Genomic DNA, 23,585 nt, shown 5'->3' on the forward strand with positions numbered 1-23,585 from the left:
TGGAGACGGTTGCGAATGGTCCTCGCCGATACCCCAGGAGCAACAGTGTCCCTAATTTGCTGGGAAGTGGCGGTGCGGTCCCCTACGGCACTGCGTAGGATCCTACGGTTTTGGCGTGCATCCGTGCGTCGCTGCGGTCCGGTCCCAGGTCGACGGGCACGTGCACCTTCCGCCGACCACTGGCGACAACATCGATGTACTGTGGAGACCTCACGCCCCACATGTTGAGCAATTCGGCGGTACGTCCACCCGGCCTCCCGCATGCCCACTATACGCCCTCGCTCAAAGTCCGTCAACTGCACATACGGTTCACGTCCACGCTGTCGCGGCATGCTACCAGTGTTAAAGACTGCGATGGAGCTCCGTATGCCACGGCAAACTGGCTGACACTGACGGCGGCGGTGCACAAATGCTGCGCAGCTAGCGCCATTCGACGGCCAACACCGCGGTTCCTGGTGTGTCCGCTGTGCCGTGCGTGTGATCATTGCTTGTACAGCCCTCTCGCAGTGTCCGGAGCAAGTATGGTGGGTCTGACACACCGGTGTCAATGTGTTCTTTTTTCCATTTCCAGGAGTATATATATATATATATATATATATATATATATATATATATATGTGTGTGTGTGTGTGTGTGTGTGTGTGTGTGTGTGTGTGTGTGTGTATGGACTTTTCATTGTTCATATCTTCCTTTTTTTTCAGAATGTCTGCACTACGGAACATAGCAACTGCAGTGGCCTCTGCTCGTGATGAGTGAGTATTCCGTTTATTATTTAAAATCATTCGCAAAAGCTCTCTTGTACTTAATAACAGATGATTAACTTTTGCAGACATTCTCTGAACTCCACCACGAAAACACTGCTTACAACGGAAGATTGTCTAACAGCATGCCCATCCCTGCGGACGAGCTTGTTAACACATTGCTTTGATGTTTCACTCGTCTCAGAGATATCCGATTCAAATCCTAATAGCCGAACAAACTTTCTTCACTAATATTTGAGCAATAAGGCGAGAAAATGAGTGGAATTGTTTCGGGTCACCCGGCTTTTCTCCAGTGTCCTGGATGAACGTTCCTACCCTCGCAAAGTGTTTCGTGGTGTGTGGTGATCTGTAAGCTGAAGGGTGACATTAGATTGAGAAGCTGTCTTGATGTCGTTGGATACATTCAGGCAATGGCTCTCACTGTCTTCTGTAATAGGTTTTTATTAGGTCGCTTTCTTGTCTGTCTTTCTGTTCAGTACAGATTTTGTAACTGATTTTAAACTAACATCCCATTGAGCTGGAGACTTGAAATTTTAAACAGAGCTCAATACTGGATGACCGGGCAATATTAACTCGCTGTCTTGTCGATCTTCTCGACAAGGTCGGGAAGGGTGAAGATGTTTGGTTATACCTGTCACCTCAGTTGCTGTGCAGGACCACAGGTTGCGCGGGTAGTATCAGAATGCATTTCAGGCGGTATATGAGCGTACAGACATGGCTAAGCGGAGTCAGGAGAGAAGAGCAGATGGGCAGAGAGGGAGGGGGGAGGAGATTTGTGCTATGTATGTGACATACACGTACACAGGCAAAGCTGTGGGTAAAAAGCTATCAGAAATTATATATATATATATCATTATTGAAACATATACTCTTCAAAATGTTTCAAATTCATTAATAAATTTCACGCACACAAGACTTAAAAACAGAAAATAATTATTTAAATTATTTTAATTTTGATTATAACGTTTTCAGATCACACAACGAACGTATAAAATAAATTGTCCTGGCCCCACACACATACCTAACCCCATACAGATAGTCGTGATTATTTGTGATTGTTAATTTTTAATAGCTATGAGAAAACTTGTGCGATTTATTGCAGAAAACATAACTTGTGAGCAACAGATAATAGCTAGGAGGTAAACTATTCATGCACTAATCATATGTTGCATGTTTCCTTATAATTTTCATTATAAATCGTACAGATGTTGTCATCGTTATTCAGAAGTCACAAGCACATATTATAAGTCCCACTTGTCTGGTATTAGGATTATGTATGGCGCTAGCAGAAATTATTTTATAGTTTTTAATGTAAATGATTATTTTATCATAAAACAAATGCGTCACATTTCAGGATAGTTGAGAAGTTACCATAAAAGAAAGAAACTACTCTCCAACTGGCCATGAAGGCTCAATGGTACCGACCGGCCGCCGTGTCATCCTCAGCCCATAGGCGTCACCAGAGGCAGATATTGAGGGGCATGTGGTCAGTGCGCCGTTCTCCCAGCCGTATGCCAGTTTCCGAGACCGGAGCTGCTACTTCTCAATCAAGTAGCTCGTCATATTTACTATTAAAAACAGTCTTGATCACAATTTATTAAGTACGGTGACCGTAGTAGTGATTCTCTAGCAGAAGGAGGTTCTTACTCATTGTTCTCAAGATGACCACAGTAGTGGTCGAAACCGGTCACCATACTTAATAAATTGTGATCAATACTGTTTTTAATAGTAAATATTTGTAACATATTGATCACTGTCACTCCCATAATGTATTCAAAAGTAGCTCCTCAGTTTGCCTCACAAGGGCTGAGTCCACCCTGCTTGATAACAGCGCTTGGCAGACCGGATGGTTACCCATCTAAGTGCTAGCCCAGCCCGACAGCGCTGATGGGAACCGGTGTTACGACTGTGGCAACGCCGTTGGCGAGAAGTTCCCAAGCCCCTCTTGATCTTATACTGTTGGGGAAACACATAGGTGTCTTATCAATACCTCCGATTCGAAACTGTCCTACCTTGCAAAGCAATCCTACTTGATTGTTTCAAGTAGTTGATTGGTTGGTTCGGGGAAGGAGACCAGACAGCGTGGTCATCGGTCTCATCGGATTAGGGAAGGATGGGGAAGGAAGTCGGCCGTGCCCTTTCAGAGGAACCATCCCGGCATTTGCCTGGAGTGATTTAGGGAAATCACGGAAAACCTAAATCAGGATGGCCGGACGCGGGATTGAACCGTCGTCCTCCTGAATGCGTTTCAAGTAGTGTCAAAGGCTGGCAGCACAGTGGACGTAAGAAAATGTGTGCCGCCCTGGCTCAGGCAATTTCGAAAAGCAGGGTCTCGCTCAAGAATGTCATTTACTGATGAATGTGCCACATACTACAGTTTTCACAGAAGATCTGTGGGTTTAAGGTCCCATTATACAGGGTGTTACAAAAAGGTACGGCCAAACTTTCAGGAAACATTCCTCACACACAAAGAAAGAAAATAAGTTATGTGGACATGTGTCCGGGAACACTTACTTTCCATGTTAGAGCTCATTTTATTACTTCTCTTCAAATCACATTAATCATGGAATGGAAACACACAGCAACAGAACGTACCAGGGTGACTTCAAACTCTTTGTTACAGGAAATGTTCAAAATGTCCTCCGTTAGTGAGGATACATGCATCCACCCTCCGTCGCATGGAATCCCTGATGCGCTGATGCAGCCCTGGAGAATGGCGTATTGTATCACAGCCGTCCACAATACGAGCACGAAGAGTCTCTATATTTGGTACCGGGGTTGCGTAGACAAGAGCTTTCAAATGCCCCCATAAATGAAAGTCAAGAGGGTTGAGGTCAGGAGAGCGTGGAGGCCATGGAATTGGTCCGCCTCTACCAATCCATCGGTCACCGAATCTGTTGTTGAGAAGCGTACGAAAACTTCGACTGAAATGTGCAGGAGCTCCATCGTGCATGAACCACATGTTGTGTCGTACTTGCAAAGGCACATGTTCTAGCAGCACAGGTAGAGTATCCCGTATGACATCGTGATAACGTGCTCCATTGAGCGTAGGTGGAAGAACATGGGGCCCAACCAAGACATCACCAACAATGCCTGCCCAAACGTTCACAGAAAATCTGTGTTGATGACGTGATTGCACAATTGCGTGCGGATTCTCGTCAGCCCACACATGTTGATTGTGAAAATTTACAATTTGATCACGTTGGAATGAAGCCTCATCCGTAAAGAGAACATTTGCACTGAAAAGAGGATTGACACATTGTTGGATGAACCATTCGCAGAAGTGTACCCGTGGAGGCCAATCAGCTGCTGATAGTGCCTGCACACGCTGTACATGGTACGGAAACAACTGGTTCTCCCGTAGCACTCTTCATACAGTGACGTGATCAACGTTACCTTGTACAGCAGCAACTTCTCTGACGCTGACATTAGGGTTATCGTCAACTGCACGAAGAATTGCCTCGTCCATTGCAGGTGTCCTCGTCGTTCTAGGTCTTCCCCAGTCGCGAGTCATAGGCTGGAATGTTCCATGCTCCCTAAGACGCCGATCAATTGCTTCGAACGTCTTCCTGTCGGGACACCTTCGTTCTGGAAATCTGTCTCGATACAAACGTACCGCGCCACGGCTATTGCCCCGTGCTAATCCATACATCAAATGGGCATCTGCCAACTCCGCATTTGTAAACATTGCACTAACTGCAAAACCACGTTCGTGATGAACACTAACCTGTTGATGCTAGGTACTGATGTGCGAGATGCTAGTACTGTAGAGCAATGAGTCGCATGCCAACACAAGCACCGAAGTCAATATTACCTTGCTTCAATTGGGCTAACTGGCGATGAATCGAGGAAGTACAGTACATACTGACGAAAATAAAATGAGCTCTAACGTGTAAATTAAGCGTTTCCGGACACATGTCCACATAACATCTTTTCTTTATTTGTGTGTGAGGAATGTTTCCTGAAAGTTTGGCCGTACCTTTTTCTAACACCCTGTATGTGAGAGTTGTGGAGGAACCCACCCAATGTCACAATATCTATTGGGACTATATTTGTTTTTTCAGCGTACCTGAACTGAAAGTCGTAGTTAGACATGATGCAAACCGATTTTAATAGCTCAGCTGGAAAATAAAGGAACTGTGGATCACATGTGCTTACAACAGGGTGGAGTACCAGCACACTTTGCTAAACAGTTACATGAGTGCTTCGATGGACGATTTAGAGGTTTCTGTAGAGGGTGTGGATCAGCAACATTTCCAGTCCCATTGGCATGGGCATAAATAATGATGAAGTCCATACCTTACCAGTCTAGGTAACTCTTTATGGGTGGTAAATAAGTCCCACTTCGCTCAACACCACTACAAGGCTAACAAAGAGTTGCGCAAAAGTCCTGAGAAGTTGGGTGTGTAAGTAGGCTGTTTATGTGTGTGTATGTTGGTAGCGCTATATAGCATTCCGTATTAAATCTTTGACCGCGCTGTGCGCTCTCTGTAAGAGACTCTCTGTGGCTGGTCGGACTTGCGGTTGGAGGTGAACAGCCAGCAGTGATGGAAGTTGGAAGTGAGTGAATAAAAATGATCGCGGACTCTTATATAGACTTCATGTCTTCAATTGATAAATGTTGTTTATTTGTTTAAATATTATTTAAACTGAAAAATCAGTTTTGAGCATAAACTTTATTTGCCAAATAATTGCAATGTTTAAAATTTTTTGGTGTAATGTGAGCATTTTACGATTGTTGAATAGATATGCAAGAATGTGTAATGTGGGCATCGTATGCAGTTCAGTATTTTAAGCACACCTGTCCGTGTCATAGCTGGGGCCACATCTTCTTAAGGGGCTCCGGAACGCCCTATACTTGCAATGTTAAAATAACGCTTATAAATTACATCTCTCCTCACAAAGTATTTGAGGTAGGAAGTTGAACTTTTTACAGATTATTTATTGGAATATGGGCTACAACTTAACACAAGGATTTTACAAAATTTTAGTTCAGTTATTAAAGATGATTTTTTTTCAATTGTAATGAAAATTCACAACTTTTTTGCAATTTTTTATTTATATATTCAAAAATATACAGTTTTTGGAAAAAGGCTGCGTTAAATTATGCAGAAGGTACTGTGTAACATTTACTGAAAGTTTGAAACAAATATGTTTGGAAGATCCTTAGAAAACATGTAATTAGTATGAGAAAATAAAAGTTTTGGGAATCGAGCGACAAAGATTGGATTAACTTTTTAGTGCATTCCAGGTCCATAGGATGGATTATCTTCATCCTCTGCAAACTCCTCCTCCAGCTTCCTCTTGTTCCTCCTCCTGTTTACTCTTGCTTGTATTTCTAGACTCTTTACAGCCCTGTCTGCAGCTCGAAGGCGTTCCTTGTCTAAAGCAAGCATCGCTCGTTGTTGTGTTCGTAGATTTTGCTACCATTTTCTTCAGTTGCAGTTACTGCAACACTGTTCCAAAAGGTGGTCATGTATGAACACTTATCACATTTCAGTTGTATTTCAATAGCAAGTCCTACGTGCTTTATTATGGAGAGTTCCAGACCAACTTCACTACAATGAATACATCTTACACAGTTTGAAAAAATTCCTTTGAGAACCGACATATCAAATATTTCATTCACATCCGATTCGCCCATAAAACATTCATAGTTTTCACTCATTGAACCAAGCTTCTTCTGTGAAGTATTTTCTTTCCCACTTTGACTGCTATGGGCAGGTGTACTTGAGAGGTTAGGTTCACTCACTTGGTTATCGTCTTTATTGTTTACAGTAATAACACATACCTTTGGCTTTCCAACATTTCTCCTTTTCTTAAAAGCCTTCGGAGGATTTCTAATAGCTTTACTTTTACTCATTATTATACTTCAACAAAACAGAGACTCAAGAAACAGAATTAATTACGAATATTTTCGAGATAACGACAGAGTAAATAAATATGAAACAATCGACAATCACACCAGCGATATATATTGAACCATCACAGGTTAGCCACAACACATACTTTATCTCACATCACTAAAATGTACCTGATGAACACGGACGTTAATAATAACACCATTTGACAGCAGTTTAACAGCGCCACAGTGGGTCACGCCCATGTAGAACACATTTTAAAAAAAATTTAAAAATAGTTGTAGTCTTCGGAATTGAATACATTATATATCTATTAAAAGGTAATAGTCTGCAGATTCAGAAAACGCAAAAAAGTAAAAATTGAACTTTTCATAATTTTGAGCCTTTCCGGAGCCCCTTCACCGTACTGATACATTGTATTACGCCCACTTGTTCTTATAGTCATTGGTTATGACAGCTCACTGGTCGATCTGGGCCGATTCTTAAACCTCCTTGAATGCTGCTTGTCATCAATGTATGAAATGAATTTTTTTCTCTGTTTTAGTATTGTTTGATGAAGACTGAACCAAGGGCAGCGAAGGCTACAAATAACTAAATTTCACTTTGACGTACCTGCTGTAATTACGAGGGTAATCCCAAAAGTAAGGTCTCCTATTTTTTTATAAGTACAGAACTTTGTTTGTGTGGCAGTTGGTCACACTGTTATGAAGAGTGCTTCATGCGCTGTGTGTAAACACGCGCACGCCGCGCTGAGGCGCTCAGTCTTGGCTTCGCAGCCGTTGAGAACGGAGCTCCCGTTGGATGTTACCGCCAAGTGCGAACTGCGCGGAGTTATTCGGTTTTTGAACGCAAAGGGTACTGCGCCGATTGAAATCCATCCCAACTGACGGAAATGTATGGTGAGTCGTGCTTGGACATCAAAAATGTTCGTAAGTGGTGAAGAGAGTTTGCAGCTGGTCGGACCGAAATTCACGACGAACAAAGGAGCGGGAGACCGTCAATTTCTGGGGAGACAGTGTTGAAGGTTGAGCAAAGCATGAGTGAAGATCGGCGGATCACCGTGGATGATCTGTGCACGTTGCTTCCCGAAGCAACGCTCACAGAATTTTAACGGAAACTTTGAACTACAGGAAGGTGTGTGCAAGATGGGCGCCGCGCATGCTGACTGAGGACCACATGCGGCAACGAGTTGATGCTTCCCGCGCATTTCTTCACCGCCTTGCAGCGGAACAGGACAACTTTCTGGACTGAATTGTCTCGGGTGATGAAACATGGGCATACCACTTTACACCTGAGACGAAGCAACAACCACGCTAGTTTATGACTTTCTGAAGGGCATGGCGGCGAGCTGGTATGACATGGGCATACAAAAACTTCTACAGCGTCTACAAAAATGCATCGACAGAAATGGTGATTATGTCGAAAAATAGCTAAATGAGATTTTCACTCTGCATTGGAGTGTGCACTGATATGAAACTTCCTGGCAGATTAAAACTGTGTGCCGGACCGAGACTCGAACTCGGGACCTTTGCCTTTAACGGGCAAGTGCTCTACCAACTGAGCTACCCAAGCACGACTCACGCCCCGTCCTCACAGCTTTACTTCCGCCAGTACCTCGTCTCCTACCTTCCAAACTTTACAGAAGCTCTCCTGCGCAGGAGAGCTTCTGTAAAGTTTGGAAGGTAGGAGACGAAGTACTGGCGGAAGTAATGCCGTGAGGACGGGGCGTGAGTCGTGCTTGGGTAGCTGGTAGAGCACTTGCCCGCTAAAGGCAAAGGTCCCGAGTTCGGGTCTCGGTCCGGCACACACTTTTAATCTGCCAGGAAGTTTCAAATAGCTAAATTTTCAAGCTGCAAACTGATGTAAACCATTGTAGAAATAAACAGGTCTATGTACTTATAAAAAAATAGGAGACTTTTCTTTTGGGATTACCCTCACACGTTATTGATATCTTAATATGCTTAAATTGTGGCTCATTTGCTTCAATGCTGTTTTAATGTAGAACTCGTTTTGCTAAATTATGATTATACACCAACTAGCAATCCCATCTTTCAAGTTTTTAAAAATTCTTCAAGCTGTAAGAGTCGTTCATTCAGCTGCCATAAGAAAGTGTTCTGTAAACTGCCGTTTTCAGATAAATGTCTTTTCTCGTGTAAACGTCAAGTTTCACTTCCGGGCACATTGCCGATCACAGTTCCCCACTAGCTGACGCATGACAAATGTACTTTGATGTCCTGCTCCTTCCTAGTCCTTCATGGTGGATTTTGAATAGTGAAATCAGCTGATAAATACTTCGCCATGGTAAAGCATGAAGGAAGTGCAAAATGGCTAAGCAGGGATGGCTAGAGGACAAATGTAAGGATGTAGAGGCTTATCTCACTAGGGATAAGATAGATACTGCCTACAGGAAAATTAAAGGGACCTTTGGAGATAAGAGAACGACTTGTATGAATATCAAGAGCTCAGATGGAAACCCAGTTCTAAGCAAAGAAGGGAAAGCAGAAAGGTGGAAGGAGTATATAGAGGGTCTATACAAGGCAATGTGCTTGAGGACAATATTATGGATATGGAAGAGGATGTAGATGAAGATGAAATGGGAGATACGATACTGCGTGAAGAGTTTGACAGAGCACTGAAAGACCTGAGTCGAAACAAGGCCCCCCGAGTAGACAACATTCCATTGGAACTACTGACGGTCTTGGGAGAGCCAGTCCTGACAAAACTCTACCATCTGGTGAGCAAGATGTATAAAACAGGCGAAATACCCTCAGACTTCAAGAAGAATATAATAATTCCAATCCCAAAGAAAGCAGGTGTTGACAGATGTGAAAATTACCGAACTATCAGTTTAATAAGTCACAGCTGCAAAATACTAACACGAATTCTTTACAGACCAATGGAAAAACTAGTAGAAGCCAACCTCGGGGAAGATCAGTTTGGATTCCGTAGGAACACTGGAACACGTGAGGCAATACTGACCTTACGACTTATCTTAGAGGAAAGATTAAGGAAAGGCAAACCTACGTTTCTAGCATTTGTAGACTCACAGAAAGCTTTTGACAATGTTGACTGGAATACTCTCTTTCAAATTCTAAAGGTGGCAGGGGTAAAATACAGGGAGCGAGAGGCTATTTACAATTTGTACAGAAACCAGATGACAGTTATAAGAGTCGAGGGGTATGAAAGGGAAGCAGTGGTTGGGAAGGGAGTAAGACAGGGTTGTAGCCTCTCCCCGATGTAGTTCAATCTGTATATTGAGCAAGCAGTAAAGGAAACAAAAGAAAAATTTGGAGTAGGTATTAAAATCGACGGAGAAGAAATAAAAACTTTGAGGTTCGCCGATGACATTGTAATTCTGTCAGAGACAGCAAAGGACTTGGAAGAGCAGTTGAATGGAATGGACAGTGTCTTGAAAGGAGGATATAAGAGGAACATCAACAAAAGCAAAACGAAAATAATGGAATGTAGTCGAATTAAGTCGGGTGATGCTGAGGGAATTAGATTAGGAAATGAGACACTTAAAGTAGTAAAGGAGTTTTGCTATTTGGGGAGCAAAATAAATGATGATGGTCGAAGTAGAGAGGATATAAAATGTAGACTGGCAATGGCAAGGAAAGCTTTTCTGAAGAAGAAAAATTTGTTAACGTCGAGTATAGATTTAAGTGTCAGGAAGTCATTTCTGAAAGCATTTGTATGGAGTGTAGCCATGTAAGGAAGTGAAACATGGACGATAAATAGTTTGGACAAGAAGAGAATAGAAGCATTCGAAATGTGGTGCTACAGAAGAATGCTGAAGATTAGATGGGTAGATCACATAACTAATGAGGAAGTATTGAATAGGATTGGGGAGAAGAGAAGTTTGTGGCACAACTTGACCAGAAGACGGGATCGGTTGGTAGGACATGTTCTGAGGCATCAAGGGATCACCAATTTAGTATTGGAGGGCAGCGTGGAGGGTAAAAATCGTAGAGGGAGACCAAGAGATGAATACACTAAGCAGATTCAGAAGGATGTAGATTGCAGTAGGTACTGGGAGATGAAGAAGCTTGCACAGGATAGAGTAGCATGGAGAGCTGCATCAAACCAGTCTCAGGACTGAAGACCACAACAACAACAACATGGTAAAGCATAGCCTCTGCGTTGTACTGAAAGTCCTCTGTCGATTCCAGCTCATGGTACTCTTTCAGAACCAAAAACGCACTGCATATCGCTGCTCCTCATTGGAAGCAACGGAGAGCGGCGCAAGTAAATTCACTTCGTAAGAGTGCAAAGCTAACTTACGTGGCAGAGCTGAAACCTGCCACAAGTGGAGAGGGAGGTGCCACCTAGCAGATGATGAGTGCACTAAGTCACACTGCCAACCTAGAGACGAAAGGGACGAACTTGCACGTGTTTACTGACTCAGCAATGTAAAGGCCTACATTGTTGAAACGAGGGTCACTCCAAAAGAAATGCACACTATTTTTTTTTAAAAGCCATCTTTTATCCTACATATTTGAAAGTTTTACAGTGTGTAGATACATCCTTTAGGAACAATATTTTCATTTCTCCACATAATTTCCATCCCTCTCAACTGCCTTACGCCATCCTGGAACCAGCGCCTGTATACCCGCACGGTAAAATTCTGGACCAACCTGTTGGAGCCACTGTTTGGCAGCGTGCACAAGGGAGTCATCATCTTCAAACCTTGTTCCACGAAGAGAGTCTTTCAGTTTCCCAAAGAGATGATAGGCACATGGACCCAGGTTAGGTCAGTAAGGCGGGTGTTTCAGTGTTGTCCATCCAAGTTTTGTGATCGCTTCCATGGTTTTTTGACTGACGTGTGGCTGTGCACGACTCAGTCGAGCTTGAAGTTTCTTCAGTGCCGTCACATATGCATCATCAGAATTTATGGTGGTTCCACTTGGCATGATGTCCACAAGCAAGAGTTCTTCGGAATCGAAAAACAACGTAGCCATAACTTTTCTAGCAGAAGGTTTTGGTTTTGAATTTTTTTTTCCTTGAGTGAATTTGCACGATGCCACTCCATTGGTTGCCTCTTCATCTCTGGTGAAAAATGATGGAGCCGTGTTTCATCACCTGTCACAATTCTTCCAAGAAATTCATCTCCAACATTCTCATACTGTTCCAAAAGTTCGCTGCATACCGTTTTTCTTGTTTCTTTTTGAGCTACTGTCAACATCCTGGGAACCCAACTGGCACAAACCTTTTTTAACGCCACACTTTCAGTATTCTGCAAAAACACTTCCTTCGCCTATCCTAACGTAGCGTGACAATTCGTTCACTGTGATGCCTCTGTCACCAGTCACCAATTCGTTAACTTCCTGCACATTGTCTGGAGTGTGTGCAGTACGAGGCTTGCCGCTGCGAGGACAATCCTCAACATTTCCGTGCCCGCTTTCTACAATTAACCTGCTTGCCCACCGACTAACTGTACTGCGATCGACAGCAGCATCTCCATTCACCTTTTTGAACCTCTTGTGGATGTTTCCCACTGTCTCGTTTTCACAGCACAGGAATTTTATGACAGCACGCTGCTTCTGACGAACGTCAAGTGTGGCAGCCATCTTGAAAAAATGCCTTGAAGGCGCCACTCACGGGAACAGATTGAACTAAGTTTGAAAACAAGTGGGAAGGATGTATCTACACACTGTAAAACTTCCACGCATGCAGAATGAAAACAGTATTTTTACAACAGTAGTGTGCACTTCTATTGGAGTAACCCTCGTAGAATCTGAGGTATTTAATTGGCAAGGATTGCCTTCAGCACACATGTTGGCCACTTGACTGCATGGGATTTATCTCATAAATGTACGAGGGGCGTTCACTAAATAATGCAAAACATTTTTGTGAAAGCATGTTGGTTTTATTCAGGATTGCAATACATCACATTATTCCCCACTCTTTTCGCTGTTTTTCAATATAGTCTCCGTTCAATGCGATGCGCTGACGCCACCTTAATTGCGTTGTCATGGAGAAGGAGGAGCTCGTTTGCTTCCGTCGATGACCTCGATTGAGAGTGTCTGCACGTTTCGACATTGCAGGATTCGCAGCTACGTGTGAGAGATCGGACAGGTCTGAGCGACGTTGTTGAAATGACAACAGACTCCCCACCAGCTACTCACTGTGCTTTTTTTCACTGCCGCTTCTCCATAGACATTCTGCAAGCGCTTACAAATATCTAGACTCTCTGGTTTTCCGCCAAAAGAAAATCAGTGACAGCTCTCTGCTTGCAAGGCGCCTCCATTACAGACGCCATTTTGAAGGCTACAGACAGAGCCGCCATCAGTTGGAACTTTATGAAACTATAGGGGATGAAGTGGGAATATTTCACGATATCCCGTCTTGATCACATAGATTTCTTTACACTTTATGACCGGTTTCGGCTGATCGCCATCTTCAGATCGTTAAAATATTCTGATATAAATCATCGTCAAGTTAAACATGTGTGTCCATGTAACGTATATCCACAGGATGTGTGGCCTATAACTAAAAACGTGTCATGATGATCACTTCATTAGCAAAAGATTCCGGAATAGTCCCCTGTCTGGATCTCCAGGAGGGGACTGCCAAGGGGGAGGTGACCATGAGAAAAAGATTGAATAACTAACGGAGTGAAAACGTTCTACAAGTATGTAGATGGAATGTCAGAGGCGTCAATGTGGCATGGAAGATAGAAAATCTAAAAAGTGAAATGGAAAGCCTCATTCTAGATATAGTGAAGGTCATCGGAGTTAATTGGATAGAAGACAAGGATCACTGGTCAGATGTGTGTAGGGTATAATCAACAGCAGTCGAAAATTGTATAACTCGAGTAGGATTCGTTGTGAATAGGAAAGTAGGTCAGAGAATGTGTTACTATGAACAATTCAGTGATAAGATTATTCTCATCAGAATCAACAGTAAAATAACGCTGACAACGGTAGTTTAGATATACGTGTCGATGTCGCAAGCTGAAGATGAAGAGACAGAGAAAGTGTATGAAGATATTGAACAGGCAATGCAGTACGTAAAGGGAGACGAAAATCTAGCAATCATGGGGGACTGAAATGAGGTAATAGGGGAAAGAGAAGAAGAAAGGATTACGGTGGAATATTGGCTTGATACTGGGAATGACAGAGGAGAAAGACTGAGTTCTCTGATAAATTCCAGTTCAAGAATAACAAGAGCAGGAGATCTACTTGAAAAGACTTGAAGGTACGGAAAGATTTCAGGCAGAGATTCCAAAATGGGATACTGGATTGCGAGGCATACACAGGAGCAGATATAAGATCACAATATAGTGTAGTCATGAAGAATGGACTGAAGTTTAAGAGGTTAGGCAGAAAGAATCAATACGCAAAGAAGTGGGAGACGAATAAAGATAAACGTTTGAAGTCCTCTAAGACTATAGATATTGTGGTAAGGAATAGCTCAGTAGGCAGCACAGTTTAAGAGGGATGGATATCTCTAAGAAGGGCAATCACAGAAGTTAGAAGAAAAAATATAGGTACAAAGAAGGTAACTGCGAAAAAATCATGAGCAACAGAAAAAATACTTCAGTTGATCAATGAAAGAAGAAAGCACAAAAATCTTCAGGGAAATTTAGGAATATAGAAGTACATGTCGCTGAGGAATGAAGTAAATAGGAAATGCAAGGAAACTAAGACGAAACAGATGCATGAAAAATGTGAAGAAATTGAAAAAGAAATTATTGTCAGAAGGACTGACTCAGCATACAGAAAAGTGAAAACACCCTTCGGTGAAATTAAAAGCAAAGATGATAACATTAGGAGTGCCATGGGAATTCCTCTCTTAAGTGCAGAGGAGAGAGTGGAGTTGTTGAAAAAGTACATTGAAATGTTAGAAATTCTGAAAAAAGTAGGGGTAAGCTATAGGGAGAGACGGGTCATATACAATATGTACAACAACCAAGAGGGAATAATAAGAGTGGACGATCAAGAACGAAGTGCTCGTATTAAGAAGGGTGTAAGACAAGGCTGTAACTTTTCGCCCCTACTCTTCAATCTGTACATAGAGGAAGCAATGATGGAAATAAAAGAAAGATTCAGGAGTGGAATTAAAATTCAAGATGAAAGGATATCAATGGTACGATTTGCTGATGACATTGCTGTCCTTAGTGAAAGTGAAGAAGAATTACATGATCTGCTGAATGGAATGAACATCCTAATGAGTACAGAATATGGACTGAGAGTAAATCGAAGAAAGACGAAAGTAATGAGAAATAACAGAAGTTAGAACAGCAAGAAACTTAACATGAAGGTTGGTGGTGACACAGTACATGAATTCTGCTACCTACGCAACAAAATAACCAATGACGAACGAAGCAAGAGGACTTCCAAGGACTAGCACAAGGGACATCTACTAGTATCAAACATAGACCTTAATTTGAGGAAGACGTTTCTGGGAATGTACGTTGTATGGTAGTGAAACACACATTGTGGAAAAATCGAAAAAGAAGAGAACCAAAGCATTTGAGATGTGGTGCTATAGACGAATGTTGACAACTAGGTGGACTGATAAGGTAAGGAATGAGGAGGTTCTGCGCAGAATTGGAGAGGAAAGGAATATGTGGAAAATAATGACAAGAAGAAGGGACTGGATGATAGCGCATTTGTTTAGACATCAGACAATAAGTTCCCTGGTACTAGAGGGATCTGTACAGGGTACAAACTGTAGAGAAAGACAGAAATTGGAATACATCTGTCAAGTGATTGAGGACGTGGTTGCAAGTAGTTCTCTGAGATGAAAAGGTTGGCGGAGGAGACAAATTGGTGGCTGGTCGCATGAAATCAGTCAGAAGAACGATGGCTGAAAAAAAAAAAAAAATTATTTATTGATTGTCAATTTTTTTTACTTGCGGTTCACTGTTACTATTTGAGCTTACATATCGTCATTTTGTGGCTTTGAGATAGTGGGTGGAGCTGCAAGTGCTAAGAAATGGGGTGCCAAGTGGAGAAATCGGAACATTTCCGACATGTTACTCTGTTTGAGTTCGATAGATGGATGACAGCAGCGGAGGCAGCCGGAAACTTTTGCAGCGTTGTATGTGGATAACGGTTTTCTCGTTTTAAGGGAGATCGTTTTGCCATTCGTAGCTTCCCCGATCAGGAAGAGCCTCAGGGTTTGATGAAGATCGGTTAGACCCATTAATACACAGTTATCCACGTCACTGTACTCGCGAACCAACAAGTGATATGAACTGTGATCATTTCACCACTGTGCGACATTTTCATGCGGTGGGGAAGGTTCAAAAATCGCGTGTATGGGTACCGCATGCTCTAAGCCAACATCACAAAAATCAGTGGGTGGTCATATGTGCATCTCTGCTGGTTCGTCATCAATTGGCCAGTGAACAACATCGACCATTCCTATCCTGGTATCATTACTGGTGACGAGAAATGATGTCTTACTGTTAACATCAGGAAGAGAAAGGGGTGGCTGAACACAAACTCCCCATACAAAGACCTGCATGCACCTACAAAAGATAGTTTTATGCATCTGGTGGAACAGTGACGGTGTGATGTAATAGAAATTGCTTCGCCAAGGCGTAACCACAACGTTTTTTAGTCAGCAAATGAGGCGTTTCTCAGACGCAGCACAAGGTCAACGACCAGCAAAACAGTGAGACATGTTGCTTCTCCACGACAACGCCCACCCGCATTCTGCTGCACTGACAAAAAACACTATACAGGAACTGAGGTGGGAAATCATTCTGCACCCTCCTTATTCATCTGATCTTGTGCCCTCAGATATTCACATTTTGCGAACAACCGTCAAGGAACTGCTTTTCCGGTTTGAAATGCGCTCAGAATACGGCTCGACAAGTTCTTGGCATCAAAATCAGGTGATTTATACAGTTGCGGAGTCATAAAGTGGCACCAGCTTGGCAGACTGTGTCAGTATGTGGGTGTTATGTTGACGAGTTGCGCAACGGATTGATCTGACAAGTACCCGTTGGCACCTGCAAGAGGCAATTTCCACCCCACACTACTACAGAAGTCAGACATATGCTCCTAACGTACCAAAAAGAAATGCCTGAAAAACTTTCAGCAATAAATATCTTCTGGAGTCGTCCACTGTAAGGAAAAGACACAAAAATATTCTATTTTCTTACGTAACTAGTGGGATACTTAGGTACTGGAGTATTGCAAGTTAGTGTAAGAAAAACATTAAACGAATGGAAAATATTATTTATTGCAAAATCTGAGAAAATCAAATGAAACTTTTATTTATAAACTGGTACAAAAATTTGCGGGTTCTTTTCGGAATAGGAGGTTACCTCTTATGGATAGGAATCCTGTTAATGAAATTTATGTACAAAGTGTGGGAAAGCTCTTTATCCCTTTTCTTTAAGAATGTTATTTACTCGGCAGAATGGCTGAGAGCCACGCCTACTCAACTTGAATAATTATCTGATTCGATTTTTTTAAGTACGGTTGAGGCTGTCGCATGAGAAATGTAATCGAGTGACGTGAATGAAATATGTTATTTGCAATGGAGGACAGATGGGGCTCGCACAATACCGTGAGCTGTGATGGCTGCTGCCTGTGTCGTTTGCCACTGAAAAATAACAAAACTAGCTCTTTCTATCTGGATTGACCTTCGCCAATCGAACTCTCACTACACCTTGATGAAGTCAAGGACTTCTATCTGCCTCTAGTCTAACTATTGGCGTGGTACACCAGTCAGATAACCAGTCCAATGCAATGCCACACAATGTTCACTCGCAGGCGCTAACTAATACTCTGTCTGTGTTCACACCACACATTAACTGTCGCGGCCAACACAGTGAACAAACGCCTAATCGCAAGCGACTCAATATAGAGCATCACTCCAATTCACTAGCAACAGAGGTGCTCTCTCAGTGCAGTACTGAGTAGAGCCTTTGTCCCTTGCTCTCTGCGTACATGCACGAGCACACTCGCTCCTGCTACGTGTTCCCGCTTCAAGAGCATCACTGGAACGACGCCTCTCCACACAAGAAGCAAAAGGGTATATCATACGCTGTCTTTCCCTCACTCCTCCAGCTCGTTGCGTCAGAAATAGCTTGCCAATCAGGGTTACTCTTACAAACGGGAGAATGGAGCTCCGTTTAAGCCTACCAATCTGGAAATATACGGGGCTATTACAAATGATTGAAGCGATTTCATAAATTCACTGTAGCTCCATTCATTGACATATGGTCACGACACACTACAGATACGTAGAAAAACTCATAAAGTTTTGTTCGGCTGAAGCCGAACTTCATGTTTCTGCCGTCAGAGCGCTCGAGAGCGCAGTGAGACAAAATGGCGACAGGAGCCTAGAAAACGTATGTCGTGCTTGAAATGCACTCACATCAGTCAGTCATAACAGTGCAACGACACTTCAGGACGAAGTTCAACAAAGATCCACCAACTGCTAACTCCATTCGGCGATGTTATGCGCAGTTTAAAGCTTCTGGATGCCTCTGTAAGGGGAAATCAATGGGTCGGCCTGCAGAGAGCGAAGAAACGGTTGAACGCGTGCGGGCAAGTTTCACGCGTAGCCCGCGGAAAATTGGCTCATGCCACAACTGGAGACCGACAGCGCCGACTTCATCTTTCAACAGGATGGTGCTCCACTGCACTTCCATCATGATGTTCGGCATTTCTTAAACAGGAGATTGGAAAACCGATGGATCGGTCGTGGTGGAGATCATGATCAGCAATTCATGTCATGGCCTCCACGCTCTCCCAACTTAACCCCATGCGATTTCTTTCTGTGGGGTTATGTGAAAGATTCAGTGTTTAAACCTCCTCTACCAAGAAACCTGCCAGAACTACGAGCTCGCATCAACGATGCTTTCGAACTCATTGATGGGGACATGCTGCGCCGAGTGTGGGAGGAACTTGATTATCGGCTTGATGTCTGCCGAATCACTAAAGGGGTACATATCGAACATTTGTGAATGCCTAAAAAAACTTTTTGAGCTTTTGTATGTGTGTGCAAAGCATTTTGAAAATATCTCAAATAATAAAGTTATTGTAGAGCTGTGAAATCGCTTCAATCATTTATAATAACCCTGAATAGCATCTGTGTTAGGCGTTTGCTGTCCACCTGTGAGAACTCTGAAACTGCGCACTAGATCCGTCAAAAATGCGTATGCGGCGGCTCTCCCAAGCAATACAGCGGGTTTTGCTTTTAAGGTGAACACGCAGCCCATTATCCCTTTTCTCTGGCAAACTGTTTTGGTCCGTGGGTGGTCGGCCCGCCGGCGCAGCTGCGTGCTAACTCACCCTCCTACGGACTTCCCAGCCGTCTGATTGCCTCCGCTGAACAGAAACTCCTGTGGCCGTCGTGTCTTGAATATTTGTGTACGTCAGCCTCGACTTTTTAATCTTGGTACGCACTTGCGATTTATTTATTAGATATGCATATCGATTAAATGGAAATATGTAAAATTTACTCTACCCTATCGAGTTTGGGCTTGAATGAAACGTCTTGATACGCAGAATACGATGGTGAGGTCGGAATATGTAAGAAATGAAGGTCAGGAGACCACGCCACCTTACAACTGTTGTAAAAAGCATAGGGGAATATATTATTGATGACTTAAGTCTCTGTTACGTGTATCTGTTGTGTTTATTATATTTGTGGAATAACACTACAAACTATGCACCTACTAAATAGTTCTAAATTTTTGTGGCCTTGGCAGCCTAAATAGTAGTTCTGGTTTAAGAGGCTATCGGTTGACCTTCAATGAAGAAAGAGGTAAAGGAAGTGTGTGGTGCATATATCGCTTAGCTGCTCTACGGAAAAACTTGTTTCAAAAGATATTGGAAAATTTGTACAAAGAAGGACCATCGAGTGCACTGACAGCCACAGTGATTATGTCGAAATATGCTGGTGTAAATTTTACACCACTGTTGTAATATATTAGAAAAATATTATGGAGATAATTTTTGACTTGTCCTTGTACTAAATGGATACATTCACATTCTGAATGGGTGTTGGCACCCTTACTATAGAGCACCCTAAAGCCATCACCATCTTCATCCTCATCATTTGCATCTTGTTTGTTGCAGGTATGCTGCCCTGGAATACAAGAAGGGAGCGCACAATACAGGGGAGGGTGACCGGTACGAGGAACGCGTGCTGGCCCTCGTCTTCCTCCGCTGCCTGAGGCGCGGGGTGATCTTCCAGTTGTCTGCCAACAATGGCGAAGCAGGAAAGTTCGACGATGTGGTGCTGGTGTGGCGACCTGAGGGACATTCTGAGGCACACACCATTCTCGTCCAGCTCAAGCACAAGACCTCCCCAAATTACATGACTATCGACAATGACCAATGGCTGTCTGAGGACCGCAACTGCGACTTCGGTCTCGGCAAGTACTGCACTTCCTACGAGGAAATTAGCAAGTCACTGGGGAGGGACAGAGTCGTATTCGTCTTGTTGACGAACGCCTCTCTGGGCGCCAATAGTCCCAATATATTCAAGAGTCAGGAAGTGGGCGGTGTCCTAGGGTTGGAGCTGCTAAGGGCTGGTGGCAGCCTGTACAGTCTCAATCGAGACAACCAAGGGGTGCTGAAGGCAGTGCGTGACAACGACAGGTTTGTGGATAATTTCTACCTTTTGTGCCAGCAGAGGAATTCTGATGAGATTGTGGTCGACATTTACAAGGAGTTGGAAGAGTTGTTGGGTGCCGGTGGCCTGTGCGAATCCATCTGTGACAGTTTGTGCAAGAGCCTCCGGTACTGGATGAACAAGGAGAATGTGTGTTTGACGAGTAGCTGGAGCAAATGGCAGGGACTTGTAGACGATTATATCAAGAAGAATGTGACCCAGTGCAGATCTGTGACCACGGGACTCAAGTACTGCAACGTGGCAACTGTTCGAGGCTATTTGGACTCCTGCAACACGGCGCGTGTGAAACCTCCAGAAAGGGGAACGGCAGCTCTCACTGCTACAAAGATACACCAAGCACTGGCTGATGAAACACATATCATGGTGGCCGTAGAACAGTTCAGACAGCTGAAATACCAGATTCTCCGCTGTTGGGGGCGATTTTGCCGATGGCTGGTACGTTCTAGAGTGATGGCATTATGAGAGAGATTAATTTTTGTTTAATTATGCACATAGTCTTGTCTCTGACGCAATCCAGAAAAAATTTTATATCATCAGCCTTCTTTGGCCATCATCAGAACATTTGAGCATTAGTTCAAATCAAAGATAAGCTACATGTCTATTTGGGGTGACAAAGCATGGCCGGCCGCTGTGCCCGAGCGGTTCTAGGCGCTTTAGTCCGGAACCGCGCTCTCGAGTCCTGGGCCTCGTTTCTTCGGGATTTGGGAGGGATATATATGATCTACTGAGTCATAAGCTTATTTATAAACTAAAGACGAGGAAATGTATTCCAGACAGCCACATTTTTATTTCTGAGAAGTACAAGGGCTGATAAACAAAGACTGAGACTAATTATTTTCCGCAGATGTTTGCTACTCTGTTTCAGTGTTTACATGATCTTTTTCAAAGTACTCCCCTCCTCACCAATCACCTTTATATAGTGTCTCTGCCAGCCCTCGATTATATGATGCTGGCCATTGTCTCTCAGGTCCTTGAGAATCGCCATACTTTTCTTGACCACTGTTTTGGGGCTCTCAAATACAATACCCCAGATCTTTGCCTTTAGTGATAGGAATTAAAAAAGTAGGGTACAAACCGGGACTCTGAAACGGGATGTGGTTTGCAGGTAATATTGAACTGAGACAGAAACTGCATGACTTGATTTGCGAGGTGACGCCGCGCGTTGTAATGATGAAGTCCTCACACAGTCCGAAAGATATCTGGTTGTTTCCTTGCAATGTGCTTCCTCAGTTTAGCCAATACTGACGTGTAGTATGCTGCTGTGACAGTAGTGTGAGGGGGGACTGCATGCTGGTAAATCATTCCGTAAGAGAGAAAAAATGTGATCACCATCACTTTCCCTGCAGATGGAACAACTTTCGCCTATTTTTGGTGCAGCAGAACTTGGCTCGTTTTGTTTCAGGATCATAACGACGCAGTCGTGACACATCGCCGGTGATAATCGATTCAAGAAACGCATTCCCTCCGTCAGAACCTCACGACTTATTTCCATTCGCACAGACTTTTGTTTGGGAGTCAACAGGCGTGGCACCCAACGGCCACAAACGCAGGCCATATGAAGATGATCAGGCATAATGGTAAAGAGTCTACGACATGGAATTATCAACACTTCACTGAGGTTACGTAATGTTGTCCGCTGATCCTCAAGGATAATCACAACACAGCTTGACTTCAGTCACAGCAGAAAGCGAAACACCAGGCCCAACCTTGTTTAACACAGAAAAGTCTGCCTTCTTTGAAGTCCCTGAACCGAGGCACGAGGCAGTGTACTTTTACTGTACACTTGCTGCAGATTTTCGTGAATTTCAGTGGCTGTGTGGTTAACACGAACACAGAATTTTATTTCGCCGTACTACTTCTTTCACGTCAGCTCCATTGTTTGGTATGCGAAATGCAGTGTGTCTACAAAATAGAGCATTACTAGCAAGCTACCGATACGAGAGTGCTGCGCCAACGTACATCACACATCAAAAGAAACTTTTTTTCAAATACTCTTGATAAAGACAGGAAACTATCACCGAAACTACAAGAACAAATCAATCCCAGTCTTTGATGGTCAGCCCTCGTAGTTTCAGAAGAAGCACATTCTGGGCAGTATGTCAGTTGTCCTAACACCTGCTTAATACGAGGGTAATCCCAAAAGTAAGGTCTCCTATTTTTTGTAAGTACATAGACCTGTTTATTTCTACAATGGTTTACATCAGTTTACAGCTTTAACATTTAGCTATTTTTCCACACAATCACCATTTCTGTCGATGCATTTTTGTAGACGATGTTGCAGTTTTTGTATGCCCATTGCCCATGTCATACCAGCTCGCCGCCATGCTGTTCAGAAAGTTATAAACCTCTTCTTTCACCTCGTCGACGGAGCTGAGTCTCTTTCCGGTCAAATGTTCTTTTGACCTAGGGAACTGGGCGCCAAGTCAGGACTATGGGTGTGTGGGTGATTATGTTCCACTGAAACTGTTGCAGGAGAGCAACGGTTTGCCGAGCGATGAATGGGCGAGCGTTGTCATGGAGAATGTGTACGCCCTTGCTCAACATTCTTCTTCTCCGGTTCTGAATTGCCCGTTTGAGTTTTTTCAGAGTCTCACAGTACCTGTCAGCGTTAACTGTGGTCCCAGCGATTCAGCTCCGACGATGAGGTGAAAGAAGAGGATCATAACTTTCTGAACAGCATGGCGGCGAGCTGGTATGACATGTGCATACAAAAACTGCCACAGCGTCTACAAAACTGTACCGACAGAAATGGTGATCATGTCGAAAAATAGCTAAATGTTCAAGCTGCAAACTGATGTAAACCACTGCAGAAATAAACAGGGCTATGTACTTATAAAAAGTTTGGAGACCTTACTTTTTGGATTACCTTTGTATTTACTAAATTTGTATTAACGTTATTGTTGTTCTGTTATGTGAGGAAAGAAAGTAAGTGTATCAGAGCAGTTTTACCATTAATTATTATTAAATATTGCACACTGAAAGGATCTTTGCAGTTGGAAATGACACAGTGTGACAAATTTTTTGTGTACTTCCGTGTGCCACAGAATACGACATCTTCATGCATTAAATCATGGTTGCAAAATACTAGTTCTATAGCCTGACACGAAAGCAGCAGCATTATAAATGTATAAAAATTCTCTACAATATTCCTAAAGTGGAATGATACAGACAAGCATGTCAAACTATGGCATTTGTTTGATGTAGGGAAAATGAATCAGTTACGTCAATTTGCCTCGAAAACATGAATGGGAAGTAACGCAGGTTTCATATTATTAGTGCTAGCTAAGATGGAGTGTTATGTGGGTAAGAGCATGAATCGAAATATTTTAACCTCTTGCTATGGTCCAAATAATTC

Source organism: Schistocerca americana, chromosome 9 (assembly GCF_021461395.2).
Source record: "Schistocerca americana isolate TAMUIC-IGC-003095 chromosome 9, iqSchAmer2.1, whole genome shotgun sequence".
NCBI lineage: Eukaryota > Metazoa > Arthropoda > Insecta > Orthoptera > Acrididae > Schistocerca > Schistocerca americana.